Raw genomic sequence first — 17,016 nt, 5'->3', positions numbered from 1 at the left:
CCCCTAGTGGGCAATTAATATAGGGAAAAACACCTCTTAGATGGGTGGGCCCTTCCCAAAAATTGGGGAAGGTTGGAAGTTGTGGAATAAGCCCTTCCTGAGATACAAGAATTCTTAGAGGCCCTGAGTAGCCATGTAGCAGCTGGGAGTGTGGGATGTTCCTTTCTCCAGATAGTGGAAATGGTGATCAAGCAGAGAAACACACTTCAGCATTGCTTGGAGGAACAGAGATGACCTATGGGATGCCTCAAGAAAGAGAGACAGTTATTGAGAAGATAGGTCGCACTCCTGGAAGATACGTTAACAGCAGTGAGGGAAGAGGCAGCAGAAGAATCCCTGTTGCAGGAGGCCATGGGGGAGAAGGAGGAAAAAGTGGTGCCTTCAGTCCTGGAGATGGTAAAGGGGGTATCTGGAGAGGGCAGAACTGTTGCTGAGGCCACTGCCTGAGGCAACAGCCTCTCCAGTATTAAAGGCCTGCCCAGTTGTAATTAAGAAAATGAGAAGGTAACAACTAAAGGCTCCTCAGAGGGAGGAGAAGCTCCCTCCCAGGTTGTGGAGGTCTCCATGCTCCGCTCCTATACCCAGATGACCTGGTGAGCATGAGCATCCAATATCAGCAGAAGCCATCAGTACCTCTACCTACATGGATTTTGTGTCTCTAGGATATGGAGGTGGAAAACTGTTATGTCGAGTTCTGAAAAAGGTAGACTGGCTTCCCTGACAATGCACCCTTCCCTCTGGCAGCAGCTGCAAAATGCCAGTCACTCTCAGGGAATCAGGCATTTCTCGATTGGCTGACAGTGGCAATTAGGGTAGTTCGGCCTAATCAGGCTGATTTACAATACTTCCCCACCACCTAGAAAATGTATGCAGAGCTCCAGCAGGTGATACAGGGGTTGGACATGAAAAATATCATCAATAATATGGACCCCCAGGGCCTCAATGAGGAGTTGTTCACCATAGGAATGAGAAACCTGGTGCTCCATACAGCTCCCCCATCTCCCTTTGGGTCCCTAGTGACTATTCTTGCCCCCACATAGGGCAAACCATAAGTGAGGCTACTCGTACTTTAGCAGATCTAGGGGAGGTTAAAACAATAAGAGCTCGGAAGGAAGTACAGGCTATGACTGAAAGGAGAGATGCACAGGGTCCTATGCAGGTTGAGGATTTAGATGTAGGTTGATTTGATAAAGGCAGGGGTAATGAAAGAAAAACTTGATGGCAGCCCAATAGGATCTTGTTAGAACTGTGACACCAATTAAAACCAGAGCAACAGTTCCAGGCACTGAGGTCCAGGACATGGAAGTGCATGCAAAGCCCCATGCCTGGCCTGTGTCCCTGCAAGACTTCCTGGGGGATGATACTCAGGCTCTTCCTGGGCCCTCACCCCCACAAGATGATTGGACATTGTGGTTTGACTTAAGCAGGGGCCACCTTGTGGGATGTGGTGGGGACTGGAGGCCTCATGTAGAATTAACAATTCATTGGTCCCCTGGGAATATACAAGGTGTCCTGCTGCTGGTGGACACAAGAGTTGAATGTTCTTTGATTTATGGCAACCGTGAGCATTTCCCTGGGACTCCCCCTGTGATAGGTGGCAAGGGGGATAAGGCAATTAGAGTGAAGAAAGCCCAAATCTCATTGGGGATATGGCGTTTACCCCTAAGGGAGTATACTGTGTACATTTCTACCATCCCAGAGTATTTTGGGGGGTGGATATCCTTCAGTGCCTGTGATTACAGACTACTGCAGGTAAGTTCTGACTGAGGGTATGTGTGGTAAAGTCAGTTCTGAGGGAACATTCTAAGTACCCACCTGTAGCTCTGCCTGTGCTTTGGCAGGTGACAAATACTAAGCAGTATAAATTGCCTGGAGGAAAAAAGGAAATTGGTGAAACTAAAGGAGTTGGAGAAGGTGGGCATCATAAAGTCCACTCCTTGTCCTTTTAATTTGCTGCTGTGGCCAGTGAAAAAGTCAGACAGCTCCTGGTATATGACCATGGATTACAGGAAATTGAATAAAATCACACCCACTTTGCATGCTACTGTCCCCTCTAAAACAGTCCTTATGGACATCCTCAGTCATGAGCTAGGTATCATTATGTTGTGGACCTTGCTAATGCTTTCTTCTCTATTGACATAGTACAAGAAAGTCAGGAACAGTTTGTGTTCATATGGAAAGGCCGACAGGGAACATTCACTGTCCTTCCACAGGGATACCTCCACAGTCCTATCATTTGTCACAGACTTGTAGCCCAGGACTTGGCCACATGGAAGAAACCAAAAACAGTGTAGCTATATCACTACATTGATGATACCATCCTCATGTCTGATTCTCTTGCAGATTTAGGAGGGGCAGTTCCTAGACTGCTGTGACATCTACAGGAGAAAGGGTGGGCTGTGAGCAGCACAAAGGTTCAGGGACCTAGTTTGTCTGTAAATATCTTGGGGATTGTTGGATCAGGTAAAACCAAAGTTATTCTGGAGTAGTCATAGACAAGGTTCAGGCTTTCCCTACCCCTACCACTGTGGCAGTCTTAGAAAAGTTATTGCATCTTTGGGGTTACTGGAGAGTGTTTATCCCACACTTGGCACAAATTCTGAAGTCGTTATACTAGTTGGTAAGGAAGGGCATCAGTGGGACTGGGATAAAACATGTGCAGCTGCTTTTACTGCTGCTAAGCGAGCAGTCAAGATCATATAGGCCTTGAGTGCAATGGACTCATCAAGGCCCTGCATCTTAGATGTTCACATAATGGAAGATGGTTATGAATGGGACCTTTGGCAGCAGCTTGAAAGGACACACCAACCTATTGTATCCTGGTCACAACTATGGAAAGGAAAAGAGGTCAGATACACCTTGATAGAGAAATAACTGGCTGCTTTGTACCACACTTTGCTGGCTACAGATCCCATTAATGGAACAGCTCCGAACAAGATAGTAGTAATGACCTATCCCATCTCAGAGTAGGTTTGAGACTGGACCCAAAGGCCACAGAGTGGCATGGCACAGATGCCTACAATGGCCAAATGGGGTGTATACTTACAGCAGTGTAGTACCTGTCTACTAGCCTCTTAAGTGGAGAACTCCAGTGCTTATTGTGGTCAGTGACGTATGCCAGTGGAAAACAGGAAGAATTTGCTTGAGCCATTGGTATCCAAGCATCCTTATCAGGAAGGAAAAGCCGCTATACCTGATGATGCTTGGTATACAGACAGCTCCATTCTTGGGCAGCCCATGAAGTGAATGATTGTTGTTTTTGTTGTTTCCATCATAAGACTGAGAAAATATGGATGGTGTATCGAGAGAGGAAGAGCAGTCAGTGGGCTGAGTTGCAGGCAGTCTGGCTCAGGACCACACAGGAGCCCTCCCCTATAGTTGTCTGCACTGAGAGCTGGGCTGTCTATTGGGACTTGACCCTGTGGAACTGACATGGTACCATGCCAACTGGATAATTGGACATTGGTCCGTTTGAGGGCAAGAGTTGTAGCAAGACCTATGGGCCTCTGGTCAGACTGAAATAATTATTGTATATTATGTTACTGGCCATTTGCCTTTGGCATCCTCAGGGAATGATGAAGCAGATGCATTGGCCTAGGTGTGCTGCCTATAAGGAAAGTCTGCCTCTGATGTGGCCCAATGGTTGTATCAGTGTTTGTTGCATGCAGGGCCAAAGACAATGTGGGCTGTAGCCCATCAGTGGGGCTTGCCATTGACCTTTTAAGAAGTCAGCAGAGCTTGGAAGGAGTGCCTTGTGTTCTAATAGGGAATTACACCAAGTCCCACAGCAACATGGGACAATAATAATAAAGGAGCTGAAACCCTTGTCAGGTGGCAAATAGACTATACTGAGCCTCTGCCCATATCAGAAGGATATTGGTATGCCATGACCTGTGTGGACATAGCTACTGGCCTGTTGGTTGCTTTTCCTTCATGTCATGCAGATCAGCAAATCACCAAGAGGGGCCTAGAGCATCTTGTTGCAGCCTATGGCCAGTGAGTGATCAAGGCACCCACTTTATTGGACATGCGTTACAAGAATGGGTGCAGCAATTAGGAATAAAATAGAAGTTTCATGTACCATATAACTCTACCAGGGCAGGCATGATAGAGAGGTACAGTGGTTTGTTAAAATATGGCCTGAATTCAGACACAAATATTCTACCGAGCTGGTCAGTTCATTTGTGGACAGTGCTATGACCTTTGAACAATAAACTCCAAAAAGAAGCTTTGAACCCTGTGGATATGCTAACACACATTGCTGCCTCTCCTACACAACTGTATGCCCGAACCAAAGAGAAGTTATTGAAGCCAGGATATGGCCAACAGACCAACATCCTGCTACCAGCCCCAATTGCATTAAACCTTGGAACACACTCTGCTGAGCAGATGTGGCCCTGGACAGTTCAACACATGGACCAGTGATGGCTGGCCCTTCTGGCACCTTGGGGAACAGGCCTGGAAGCTGGCCTCCTATATATTCCTGGAGTAACAGCAGACTGGCCTCTAAAGATCACTGTAGTGTACCCAAAATGTCCAGGAATTTAGAGCATCTTATGGGGAAGTTTTATTTTATCTTTATGGCCAGTGCATGTACTTCCCATAGCCCTATATATTGACCCATCTGAAACTCCCACATGGAGGGTAGGTAGGAAGGTCTGGTTTACTAGACCAGGAAGAGATCCTATTCCTTCCACTGTCATATCACAGGAGCACTTTCTTTTATGAATCCTACCTGATGGACCTATGCTGGTGTGATTAAAACATGTATCTTACTGCCCTTAAGGTTATTTTCTTCTATAGGCCCTGTGGCCTGGACCTGTCCCCTGGATGCATCTGCTGTGTGATGATTGCTTTGAACTCCTTACTTTTCAGCTACTGGCACCTGTGGAAGGGGAGAGCTATGGATTTAATCTGCATAGGACTCTGAACATAGCTGAATTCTCCAGCTTGAAGATTATCATGATTTTATTGCTGTTGTTTTTGTATTATTAGTCTGATTACAACATTCCAGTTTTCTCACACAGGGGCTACTGCAGAAGATGAGGAATGAGTAGATTGTGAGGTGAGATTTCTGGTGGGGTGGGCTGTGGGTAAAATTGAATATTTCCAGAATCTCTCACCTGGCCTTCATGTATTTCGATATCAATAGGTTTTTCCAAGGTGTGGAGAGAAGTAGTCCAGCTCCATACCAATAGGTGATTGATCACAAGGGGGAGTGAGGGAATATGTGGACTGGAGAGATTGGTAGGGCCCTTCTTTGTAGCCAGGTCACAAGAGACACAGTCGAGCAGAAGTGGATGACTGCTTGTGAGCAATAAATGGATTTCTCCCACTTTATTTCTCCCTTTGACTGATTTTTGGTTTCAAAGGTAATTTCCCTGGGCTTGGAACATATTTCCCCCCACTGCACCCCACCCAGAGTTACAGAGTCTCACAGGCTAATTTCAAATTCTCTCAAAAGAGATTGATTACTCTAGCTTTAGTCAGATGCTCACTCCTGGACCAATCAAGCACATCCATGGGAATGATGCCATATATTACAAAAAAATTTCAAGAGGGGTCCTCCTACTGTAACATTTTAGATGGGAGTTGATGGAAGAAGCCCCAAGAAAGCCTGGGTAATCAAACCTTCTTTTGTGAACTTAACTTACAAAGATAAACAAAATACAGACACTTCCCTCTACTTTGGCTGTTTTTCTAACTCACCTCTGCTGTGTCCTAGCAAAATGAAACAATAATTTGGAATATCATCAAGACATAGTGTGAGGAGTTAATTAAAACCTCTAGACTCTGACTAGAAATGAGGCACAGGCATAAACTGTAATGTCTGCCTATAACTGGAAGTTACAGCTAATTGCATTCTAGAACAATGATTCTCAACATGAGTCCCTGGAAAGGTTGTATAAACATCTCCTGCATCATCTGAAATGCAAATTCTTGACCCTAGCCTCAAGTTATTGAGTGAGACTCTCAGGCTGGGCTTAGCAACCATGCTTCAAGAAGCACTCTAGGAAATTCTGATGCATGCCAAACTTTGAACAACATTTCTAGATTTTAGAAGCCAGAGTACTGTGTTTTTTTTAACTTGATCCTAAAATGCAAGTCAACTAAAGAAATTTGGATATTACCAAGAAAAGAATAGGATTAAGTGAATGCCCTGAACTTGTTGAAAGAGAGTAAATTTTGCATAAAACATTTTCAAATATCTGTACTCTTTCCTGATTTAAGGGGATGCTTCAGATAATTCTGAATTTCATCATTCCTCTGTGCAAACAGCTAGCTCTACTGCACACCAGTTGCTCAAAGTGACCAGAGCTAGAAATATAAAATATTGGAGCCCTGCTCTCAAGAAGCTCTTAGTTTGGTGTTGTGACAGCACTGCTGGAGAAAGGGTCAACTGACCTAGATGACAATAATTAAATTACAGTATAATGACAGCAATAATGGAAAGGCCCATAATAAAGGAGCAGAAAGAAGAGAGGGGCTGATCCTGTTGCAAAGCAGTTCAGAGAGGCTTCCCAGAAGAGTTGGCATCTGAGTGATATAAAGCAATGAGTAGCAGTCAAATTGATCTGGGGGAAAGTTGTAATGTAGGAGACAGAAACAGGGTGAGTGGAGAAATACAAGTTAGAAAAATGACATTTGAGAACTAGGGAAAGTAGTTTCTGGAGAGGGAGCTGCTGACATTCATAGGCAAAGGCCTTGCCCTGCCCTCATAGAAGATCATGTACTGTTTCTCTTGGACAAGATGCCATACTATCCACATTCCCAATCTGGTCATACTTCCTAACATGATTTACTAAACACTACCCTTATCAGCAATTTGTTCTGCAGCCACAAGTGGAGGGATTGTTCTGGCCCTGAGGGTCTTTCAAACTCAGAGGAACAGTGAGTGAACAAGTGCTTCTAATTAGCACAAACTCAGTAATTTCTGTTCCTTTGTGTGAATCATGATTCAAGGGAGACTAGGCAAATGCTGAACTATTTTCTGTAGTTCTGGTAATGATTTCTTCAGGGATCTCCTATAGCACTATTACAGGTGGCATCTTAAAGTAGAGGTGGACTCAAGGTAATCTTGACCTTGTCTTTACAGACAGATGGGTGAAGAAGATAGGCACAGAGGAGAGTATCTGGATCAGAACCATGCACTAATAGAACATGTCTTTTTCAAGCAGAGTTCAGATTTTATCTTTGGCATGACACTACATCACAACCTTGAAGAAAGGTAACAGAATATTTCACAAATTAGACTCCCTCAACCTACCAAAGCAGACAAGGATGAAATGACATGCAAAAGACACATGGTACCAATAAGAAATGATGAAAAAATAAATGAGTGGAGAAAAAAAGAATACTGCCCTTATATACACATATATACAGCCCTGTAACTCCAAGGGAAAATATGTTCCAGGCAGGGAAAATTACCTTTGAAGCCAAAATCAGTCAAAGGGAGAAATAAAGAGGGAAAAACCATTTATTGCCTACAAGCAGTTGTCCACTTCTGCTTGCCTGTGTTTCTCACAACTGAACTGTAAAAAGGGACCCCACCAAACCTCTCAGGTCCAGATATACCCTCACTCCCCCAACCCTTGTAATAATCTACTGATATGGAGATGACTGTTTCTCTCCACCCCTTGGAAACACCTATTAATATGGAAATACACTAAGGCCAGATGAGAGATTCTGGAAATAACTGCAATTTTACCTACAATGCCTTATACACACTTGAAAGAATACAATTAAAAATAATTGTAAGTTAACCTAGGGAGAAAAATGAACTTGCTACATAAAAATTAATTGGCTTGACTCATATATCTCTACTAAAATATTCATTAATAGCAATTGCAATCAATTGATTTATTGCTTTGCATACACAATCATCTGATCACCCATATAAATTAATTTTAGTTGAGAAATTCACAATCCTCCCCTTCCTATGGGAACCTTTGGTATCAGAGCGTACATGTGCACAACGAATTTCTCCATTCTTTTCACTTTCAGCAAAAGATTGAGAAGAAGAGGGAAGTCAGATTTATAAGCAGATCTGGAGGAGTAGAACCAATCCTGCCCCTTCCCTGACCTTGAAATAAAATATGGACTTTAGCAAACCTAGGGTTACTTCCCCCACCCCTCCTTATTCCCCAAGCCACCCCAGAAGGGCAATTCAGTTTACTTAATTTCTAAGATTTAGCATCAGGCTGGTGAGATTCAAAATGTTTATGCTTCAAGCAAGAGAACCTCTTCTGTTGTTTGCCAATCTATGTCAGATTTAATCTAGATCTGTAAACACCAGTACATTTTTTATTCTGATGCAATTTCTTTAAGTTTGCTCTACAGAGGAGGCTTTTTTTGTTGTTATTGTTTTCAATCTTTCCTTTTTTTTTTCTTTTGGTAATCTAAGAGTAAAAAATCTCTGAACCAATTGGTCAATCGATTAACAAATTAACTGCTAAATAATGGATTGGGCCCTGTCGACATGGTGACAGGGTGCCTAGAATAAAATATGTGTCTACAACATTTCTTTGAACACATGCCTAACAAAGCAACACTTGCTTTTCCTAACTAGTTTACACAAATGCCTAGAAACCAAATAGAAAAACATAGGCTGATAATATTTTATCTTTTATACAAGCTGAGCAGAAATGGGCATTATATTGAAAAATGAACAAAACTCGTTTTCTTTCGAATTAAATTTTAATGTAGCAGAACTTTACATGAATCTTTGAATAAATGCAAAAAGACAACAAAATATTTTCTGCTGCTGATTATACCATTTATACTGAACATGGTATTAAAGTACATAAGAACTATTGTTGCTAACTAGACAAAAATATTGGAGTGAATGGGATTTAAGGAGGAAGGGGAGGGTGACAAAAGCATGTAATGAAGTTGGTGTTATGTAAGAATTCTCCTCTACAGTGTTTCAGGTCTCGGTGATTTACTTAAAGGTTTTTAGTCTGCAGTAATGATGATAGGAATAATCATCAGAAGCCAAGGCTGTAGCTTAGAATCATAGTCAGAAAGAATGTAATATTCAAAGAAGAAGGAGATGTATATTAAAAAGAGGACATTTAGGACTGCTCTTTACTGATAATATTCATACAACTTTGGCAAAGAACATCATGGAGAAGACAGGGCTCTCTCCCCAGTCCACATTCCCCAGTCATCTGGGGATGCACAAGCTGAGGGTATTAAATGCTTACTGATTTAGGTTGGAAGCAGTTTTCAAATTTTCAGTGTGGCGGATTTCTTCAGATTCTGGGATTTTGAGTAGTGTTCACACAATACAAAAATCAGCTGACTGACTATTGGAAACCCAGGCTGTTAAGCAGTTGATTGGCTTGGATAACCAGAAATAACATTAAAAATATGCCCTCTTCAGTAAGTTTGATCCACTTTCAATCAGTAAGTGTTACTGACTTCTATATGCATAGCTCTGTGCACATATGTGTCCCCCAGAGGAATGCGGGGCTTAGAAGTGTCCCTGAAGAATATGACATTACCTATAGAATCATATGTGATATACTGGAAGATAAAATAAACAGATATTAAAATAATGAGAAAAAATACCAGCCAGAATATTATAGGTATTTGATTTTGGTATTGATTTTATCTTGTTCTTGGTAGAGTGTCAAGGCTATAAAATGAACAAGTTTTGGAATGAAAAGATTTAGAATTCAATATTAGCTCTCAATAATTGTGCTTCCTCTGAGAACAACTAGATCATCTCACCAACACTTTGTTCTTTAGTGTGCTTGAAAGTAGTGGTGTGCTAATAAAAAACTACAGAATGAGCAAACAGAATCAAGGGGAGGGCTAAGCCTGATATTTAAAGCCCCTCTTCCATTAAGGGCATTTGCCAGTTCTGGAGAGAATGACTAAAATAGAGGCAGAGCTGAACTTCTAATAGCCACTCTGAGAGGATGTGTGTGTATAAGAGTCAAAATTAACAATAATCAATAAATATCTTGAGACTCTGATAAAGGCAAAGAGGGAGAAGGCACCAATAATCACTGTCAGGAATAAATTGGAGAACACCAATACATATTCAAAAAATACTAGAACTATCACATGTGAAAATATTGCAAATATATGTGTGCCAACATTTTTAAATCTAGATGAACTGGCAAAAAAATCATAGAAAATTACAACTCACCCAAATGGGCACAAGAAGTACTTCAAGAAAATTTAAAACTTAGGTGGCTTCATCACTGATTTTACCAACACTAAATAGAGAAATAGTTTCTGACTTCTTAACAAGATTCAAAAAGCACTACCCTAAAAGAAAAGATTGATACATTTGATCAAAAGGCAGTTTTAAAAGATTAAAAAGGTAAGCCATGCATGGAACATGATAATTAAAGATCTTGATTTTAGAACATATTTAAAAATCCAGGATATATCCTACAAATCAAGAAAAACAATACTGACAGTCTAAAAAAACGGTTAGCTAGAGATTTAAGTTGATATTTCACAAAAAGAATGCAAAAATAGAAAAAAGTATTCAGTCTCATTAATGTCAAGAAAATGAGAGTTAAAATCAAAATGAGATACCACTATGGTTCTATATAATTGCTAAAATTAAAAGTAATGACAATATAAAATATTAGCAAGAACCTGTTGCATGTGCAACTCTCCTACAGTGTTAATGGAAGTGTAAATTAATGCAAACCCTTTGTCAAACTGTTTGTTACCATCTAATAAATTTGGAAATACACATTTCCTGCAACTTGCAATTCCAATAGGAATTCCTAGGTATAAACCCAGCAGAAACCAGTGCATATTTGTACCAAAACACATGTACAAAAAAATGTTTGGAGCAGCATTTTCACAATAGCTGATAAAAGAAAACAACCTAAATATTCTTTAATGATAGAATGGGCAAAATGCCTGTGATAAAGTCACACACTAAAATAATAGGCAGAACAGAGAATACATGTACTGTGCTACACCCAACAACATAGACAACTCTCATAAATATAATATTGAAGCAGAGACACCAGACACAAAATAGTTCATGTTATAAGATATGATCAATGTAAATTTTAAAACATAAACATACAGAGCTCAACTGTAGTTTTACTGATTTACAATTGTGTGATAAAATGAAGAAAATAAAGTGACTGTGCAACATCAGACTAATGATAACATTGAAAGAAGAAAGATGCTGTGAAAGGGAATGATATGGGGGCTTCAAGCACATGAGAACTGTGCTATTTCTTGACTTGATCTTTGTGATGGTTATTTAGGTGTTTACTGTGATAAACCACAAGTGGTAATAAAACTAATCATGTTTTTTAATGACTTTCTGTGTATTTATAATTCACATACACATACATGAGTTACAGACAATGTTTTAATAGCTCTATATGGCAGAAGTCTCTATAACTCTTGAATTCCTCTTATATATTATGGTGATTATAAGGACTACTACCCAACGTTTCTAGGAGATGTGAATGAGATAAATTACTTGACACACAAATACATCAAAAAGGTCATACACCATGATCGTATGGGATTCATTACAGGGATGCAAGGTTGGTAAAACATTCTAAAATCCATCAACATCATCCTCCACATCAACAAAAAGGACAAAAACCACATGATCATCTCCATAGATGCTGAAAAAGCATTCAACAAAATTGAACATTCATTCTTAATAAAAACTCTCAACAAAATCGGTATAGAGGGCAAGTATCTCAACGTAATGAAGGGCATATATGACAAACCCATAGTCAACTTAACAGCGAGAAGCTGAAAGCTTTACCTCTAAGATCAAAAACAAGATAAGGATGCCCACTCTCCCTGCTTTTATTCAATATAATACTGGGGATCCTAGCCACGGCAATCAGACAACACAAAGAAATAAAAGGTATTCAGATTGGTAAAGAAGAAGTCAAAGTGTCACTGTTTGCAGATGACATGATATTGTACATACAAAACCCTAAAGAATCCACTCCAAACTACTAGAACTAATATCTGAATTCAGCCAAGTTGTGGGATACAAAATTAATATGCAGAAATCTGTGGCATTCCTATATACCAACGATGAACTAGGAGAAAGATAAATCAGGAAAACAATTCCATTCATAATTACATCAAAAAGAATAAAATACCTAGGAATAAGTGTAACTAAGGAAGTGAAAGACCTATACAATGAAAACTACAAGACACTCTTAAGAGAAATTAAAGAGGACACTAATAAATAGAAATTCATCCCATGCTCATGGGTAGGAAGAATTAATAGTGTCAAAATGCCCATCCTGCCTAAAGCAATCTACAGATTCAATGCAATCTCTATCAAAATACTGACAGCATTCTTCAATGAACTAGAACAAATCATTCTAAAATTCATATGGAACCACAAAAGACCCCAAATAGCCAAAGCAATCCAGAGGAGGAAGAGCAAAGCAGGGGGATCTTGTTTCCCAACTCCAAGCCCTATTACAAAGCCACAGTAATCAAGACAATTTGGTACTGGCACAAGAACAGACCCATAGACCAGAACAGAATAGAGAGTCCAGATATTAATTAACCCAAGCATATATGGTCAATTAATATATGATAATAGAGCCATGGATATACAATGGGGAAATGACAGCCTCTTCAACAACTGCTGTTGGCAAAACTGGACAGTTAAGTGTAAGAAAATGAAACTGGATTACTGTCTAACTCCATACACAAAAGTTAACTCAAAATGGATCAAAGACCTGAATGTAAGTCATGAAACCATAAAACTCTTACAAGAAAACATAGGCAAAACTTTCTTGAATATAAACATGAGCAACTTCTTCATGAACATATTCCCTCAGGCAAGGGAAACAAGCAAAAATGAACAAGTGGGGCTCTATCAAACTAAAAAGCTTCTGTACAGCAAAGGACACCATCAGTAGAACAGAAACACATCCTACAGTATGGGAGAATATATTCATAAATGACATATCTTATAAGGGTTTGACATCCAAAATATATAAAGAGATCATGAACCTCAACAAAAAAAAAGCAAATAAGCAAATTAAAAAATGGGCAGAAAAGCTGAACAGATACTTCCCCAAAGAAGAAATTCAGATGGCCAACAGGCACATGAAAAGATGCTCCACATTGCTAATCATCAGAGAAATACAAATTAAAACCACAATGAGATATCACCTCACACCATAAGGATGGCCACCATCCAAAAGACAAACAACAACAAATATTGGCAAAGATGTGGAGAAAGTGGAACCCTCCTATACTGCTGATGGGAATGTAAACTAGTTCAACCATTGTAGATAGCAGTATGGAGGTTCCTCAAAAAACTCAAAATAGAAATACCATTTGACCCAGGAATTCTACTCCTAGTAATTTACCATAAGAATGCAGTAGTGCTGTTTGAAAAAGACATATGTACCCCTATGTTCATTATTTACAATAGCCAAGAAATGGAAGCAACCTAAGTGTCTATCAGTAGATGAATGGATAAAGAATATGTGGTACATATACACAACAGAATATTATTCAGCCATAAGAAGAAAACAAATCCTATCATTTGCAACAACATGGATGGAGCTAGAGGGTATTATGCTCAGTGAAATATGCCAGGTAGAGAAAGACAAGTACCAAATGATTTCACTCATCTGTGTAGCATAAGAAAAAAGCAAAAACTGAAGGAACAAAACAGCAGCAGACTCACAGAACCCAAGAATTGACTAACAGTTACCAAAGGGAAAGGAACTGGGGAAGATGGGTGGGAAGGGAGGGATAAGGGGCATTAAGGTTAGCACATATAATGTGGGGGGTGTGGCACAGAGGAGGCAGTACAACACAGAGAAGACAAGTAGTGACTCTGTAACATCTTACTATGGTGATGGACAGTGACTGTAATGGGGTATGTGGTGGGGACTTGATAATGTGGTGAATCTAGTAACCACAATGTTGCATGTAATTGTATATTAATGATACTAAAAAAAATTTTTTAAGTAAAAAAAAATATTACTTGACACTATAATGCTATAAAGGTGAAGAATTCTTTATATTTGTGAAATATGGGTGAAACGTGAGTTAAGGTACATGCCAACAGATGAGCAAGATATAGACTTCTTTTATTCAACTTTGAAACCTAGTTATTTCAGTCAGAAATGTGCTTGGATTAACATCTATCAGAAGTTTGTGAATGAGGATTCCCATGTTTGGTACATATCTATTCAAAAGATCATTAAGATATTTCACAAGTAAAATAATGCTCACATGGAACATGTTATCTGTATGTCAATTCTAACAGAACAGGCTGGAAGAAGAAAGTCTCAGTTTAAGACCTTAATTTCATTATTTAAAAATTGGTAGTGGGAAACATAAAAGGTAAAAACTTTAGGGTTATCCAGTTATCCTTGTCTTTCCTCTTTATCTCATATCCCACACCCAACCTATCAGAAAATCCTTTGTCATTATCTCTAACATCTATCTAGGTCTGTTGGATTCCCCTGAGGAAGGCGCCGCCCCAAATCACTCACCAAAGACGTTTCTTGATGCAACAAGCAAGAGGAATTTATTCAGAAGCCAACTAGCTGGGGTCCAAGTCAGCCCGTCACAGCGGGTCTCAACGAGGACCCAGAGCACACAAAGCCAGAAGGTTTTATAGCATTTTCAGAAGGGGTAAAATTTTCCATAATTACAATACAGGGTTTTTTTCTATAGGCTCATAAATCTTTTGCTGGCGCCACATCCTGGGGTCTGGTTAGATGAGATCACCTTCGGAATGTCTAGGGTGGTTCTAGCAAGATAAGCTAGGCATGTATGATTAACTGATTTACAGTTGGCTAACTAAAGGTCACTACAATTGACACAGGCTGACTAACTTGTTTTTCAAGATTCTAATCATTTTCCTTCTTCTGGGTTAGGGGGTGGTATTTAGGCCTTAAGATTGCTGTACTTATGCTAACTTTTGATTCTTCAGATCCTACAGGTCCATCCATTCCCCTATCTCTACTCTTTTCCAATACCAATATTTTATTTTAATGCTTTCTCTAATTGTTCTCTGAATGTTTTTCTTTGACTACTGCAGTCTATTCTTCACACGACAAATAGCCCTTCAACAATAAAACTCATAACTGGTCCTTTCTCCTCTCAAAACTGCCTACAGGGACATGGTCAAGGTGCTACAAGGCCTAGGTGATCCCTCCCACAGCTTTCACCTCCCTCTCCTTCTCTCCAACACTTTTCTCTACCGCACGCTGGGCCTTCTTGATCTTCCTGAACACTGAACACACTCTTCTCTCAGGGCCTGGTAGTTACTGCTTCCCCCACTGGGGTTTTCTTTCTCAGACACCTAAACCACTCATGCTGTCATATTCTTAGTGAAATCTCACTCTGTGGTCAATTTCCTGGTATCAGAGATGGCTACCCTTGACTACCTATCTACAGCACCAAAGTCACCTTGTCTCACTCAATCCCCTTTTATGCAACACATTCTCACCACTGGGCACTCTGTGTTATTTGTTCAATGGTTTATTGTCTGCCTCTAAAGCAGCAGGGATTTTTTTCTCTTTTGTTCTCTGCGTTATTGTGCCAGTGACTAAAATTAGTACCTGGAATATGATGTGTCTCCAAAAATGTGTTGAATGGATCAATATGGAGTGGATTTCAAGTTTTCTCAAGAGTCTATTAACAATTCATTTGAAAACTCATCCTACCGTCAATTCAAATTATCCTACATTCCTATGTCAGCTGGATATTCCGCATTTATTTATTTCAGCTCATCACCCCACTTTACTATTTACACACACACAAAAACCTGTCTTTGGTTGTCCATGATGCAGATTTCTACTCAAAGTCAATAAATACCTAGGTAAGGTCTCAAAATATTAATGGCTGTTCAAGAACCAGGCTTGCTCTGAGAGACATCCTATCCTTACCCAAACCCTTCATTTCACAACTGAGAAAATGTGGCTCCTAAATATACCATGACATGCGCAAAGTCAAAAGATTCTATAATAACAGGGCCAGGAAAAATCCCAGGAGATCAAATTCTCAGCACCGTGTCCTTGTCATCGCTCCACACAGTCCTGTGAGCACTTGAGCACCCTTCCTGTACCCAGCTTCTCTCTCTTGTGTTTCAACAGAAGCCCTGCTGTCTCTGGAGGTGCAGTATTATCTGCCTTCTATGACCATGTCCCTTTGTTTCTTTTATTCTCCTGCTCTTTGAACACTCTGAGAGAAAATATGTATTTGTTCTCCTCATTTTGCATTTGTTTCTCTACTTCCTTCAACTCTGCCAGTGTGATTCCTGCTGCTATCTGTGAGGGGCTTTCTTCTTCCCAGTATTTAAAATAACTTTGTATAACTCAGAGAGCCATGCAAAATTTCTCTATTGAAATTCAAAACCCAACCAGGCTGACCTCATTTTAAAATAAGACCAAATCTCAAGCCATTGAGTTTTTATTCAAACCATTCTTTTACATATTTTTATTTATTTATATGAAAAAAATTTTTTTCCTGTGGACACTTCGCAGCTGCATGAAGTATTTTAAAGTGTTAATGAGAAAAGAGCATGATAATAACCCATATTTGCATACCACTTCACAGCTTCAAAATCTCTCTGTAAGAGTCATTCCTCCTACTGTGAGGCTGGTGAGGGTACTGGGAAAAATCCTATGACCTGTATCTCCTCATTTGGCAATTGAGTCTTTTAAGAGTAATAAAATGAGCTTCCCAAGATCTCTATGTTGTGAAATAAACACTTCTGCATACACAGACATTCAGAGTAAGTACTATTTATTATGAAATCTAGATAGCCAGTGTAACAGTGTGAAGCTTGGAATAACTCTCAGTCCACCTGAAGAATTCACCAAGTAGTACTTTGGTGTTAGGTCCTTTTGGTGTTAGGCTCTACATAGGTGTTATAACAGTCAGTGACAGAATAACATGGTAAGGAGGACTAAATTTATTTTAAGCTGCCTGCTGTAACAGAATTCCAATGTTTGTATTCACCCCTTCTTTAACTGACAAAGGGCAATGAAACACCTCTTTCAGCCCAGG

This window comes from Manis javanica, chromosome 9 (assembly GCF_040802235.1).
Source record: "Manis javanica isolate MJ-LG chromosome 9, MJ_LKY, whole genome shotgun sequence".
Classification (NCBI taxonomy): Eukaryota; Metazoa; Chordata; class Mammalia; order Pholidota; family Manidae; genus Manis; species Manis javanica.
Note: the sequence above shows the minus strand (reverse complement) of the source record.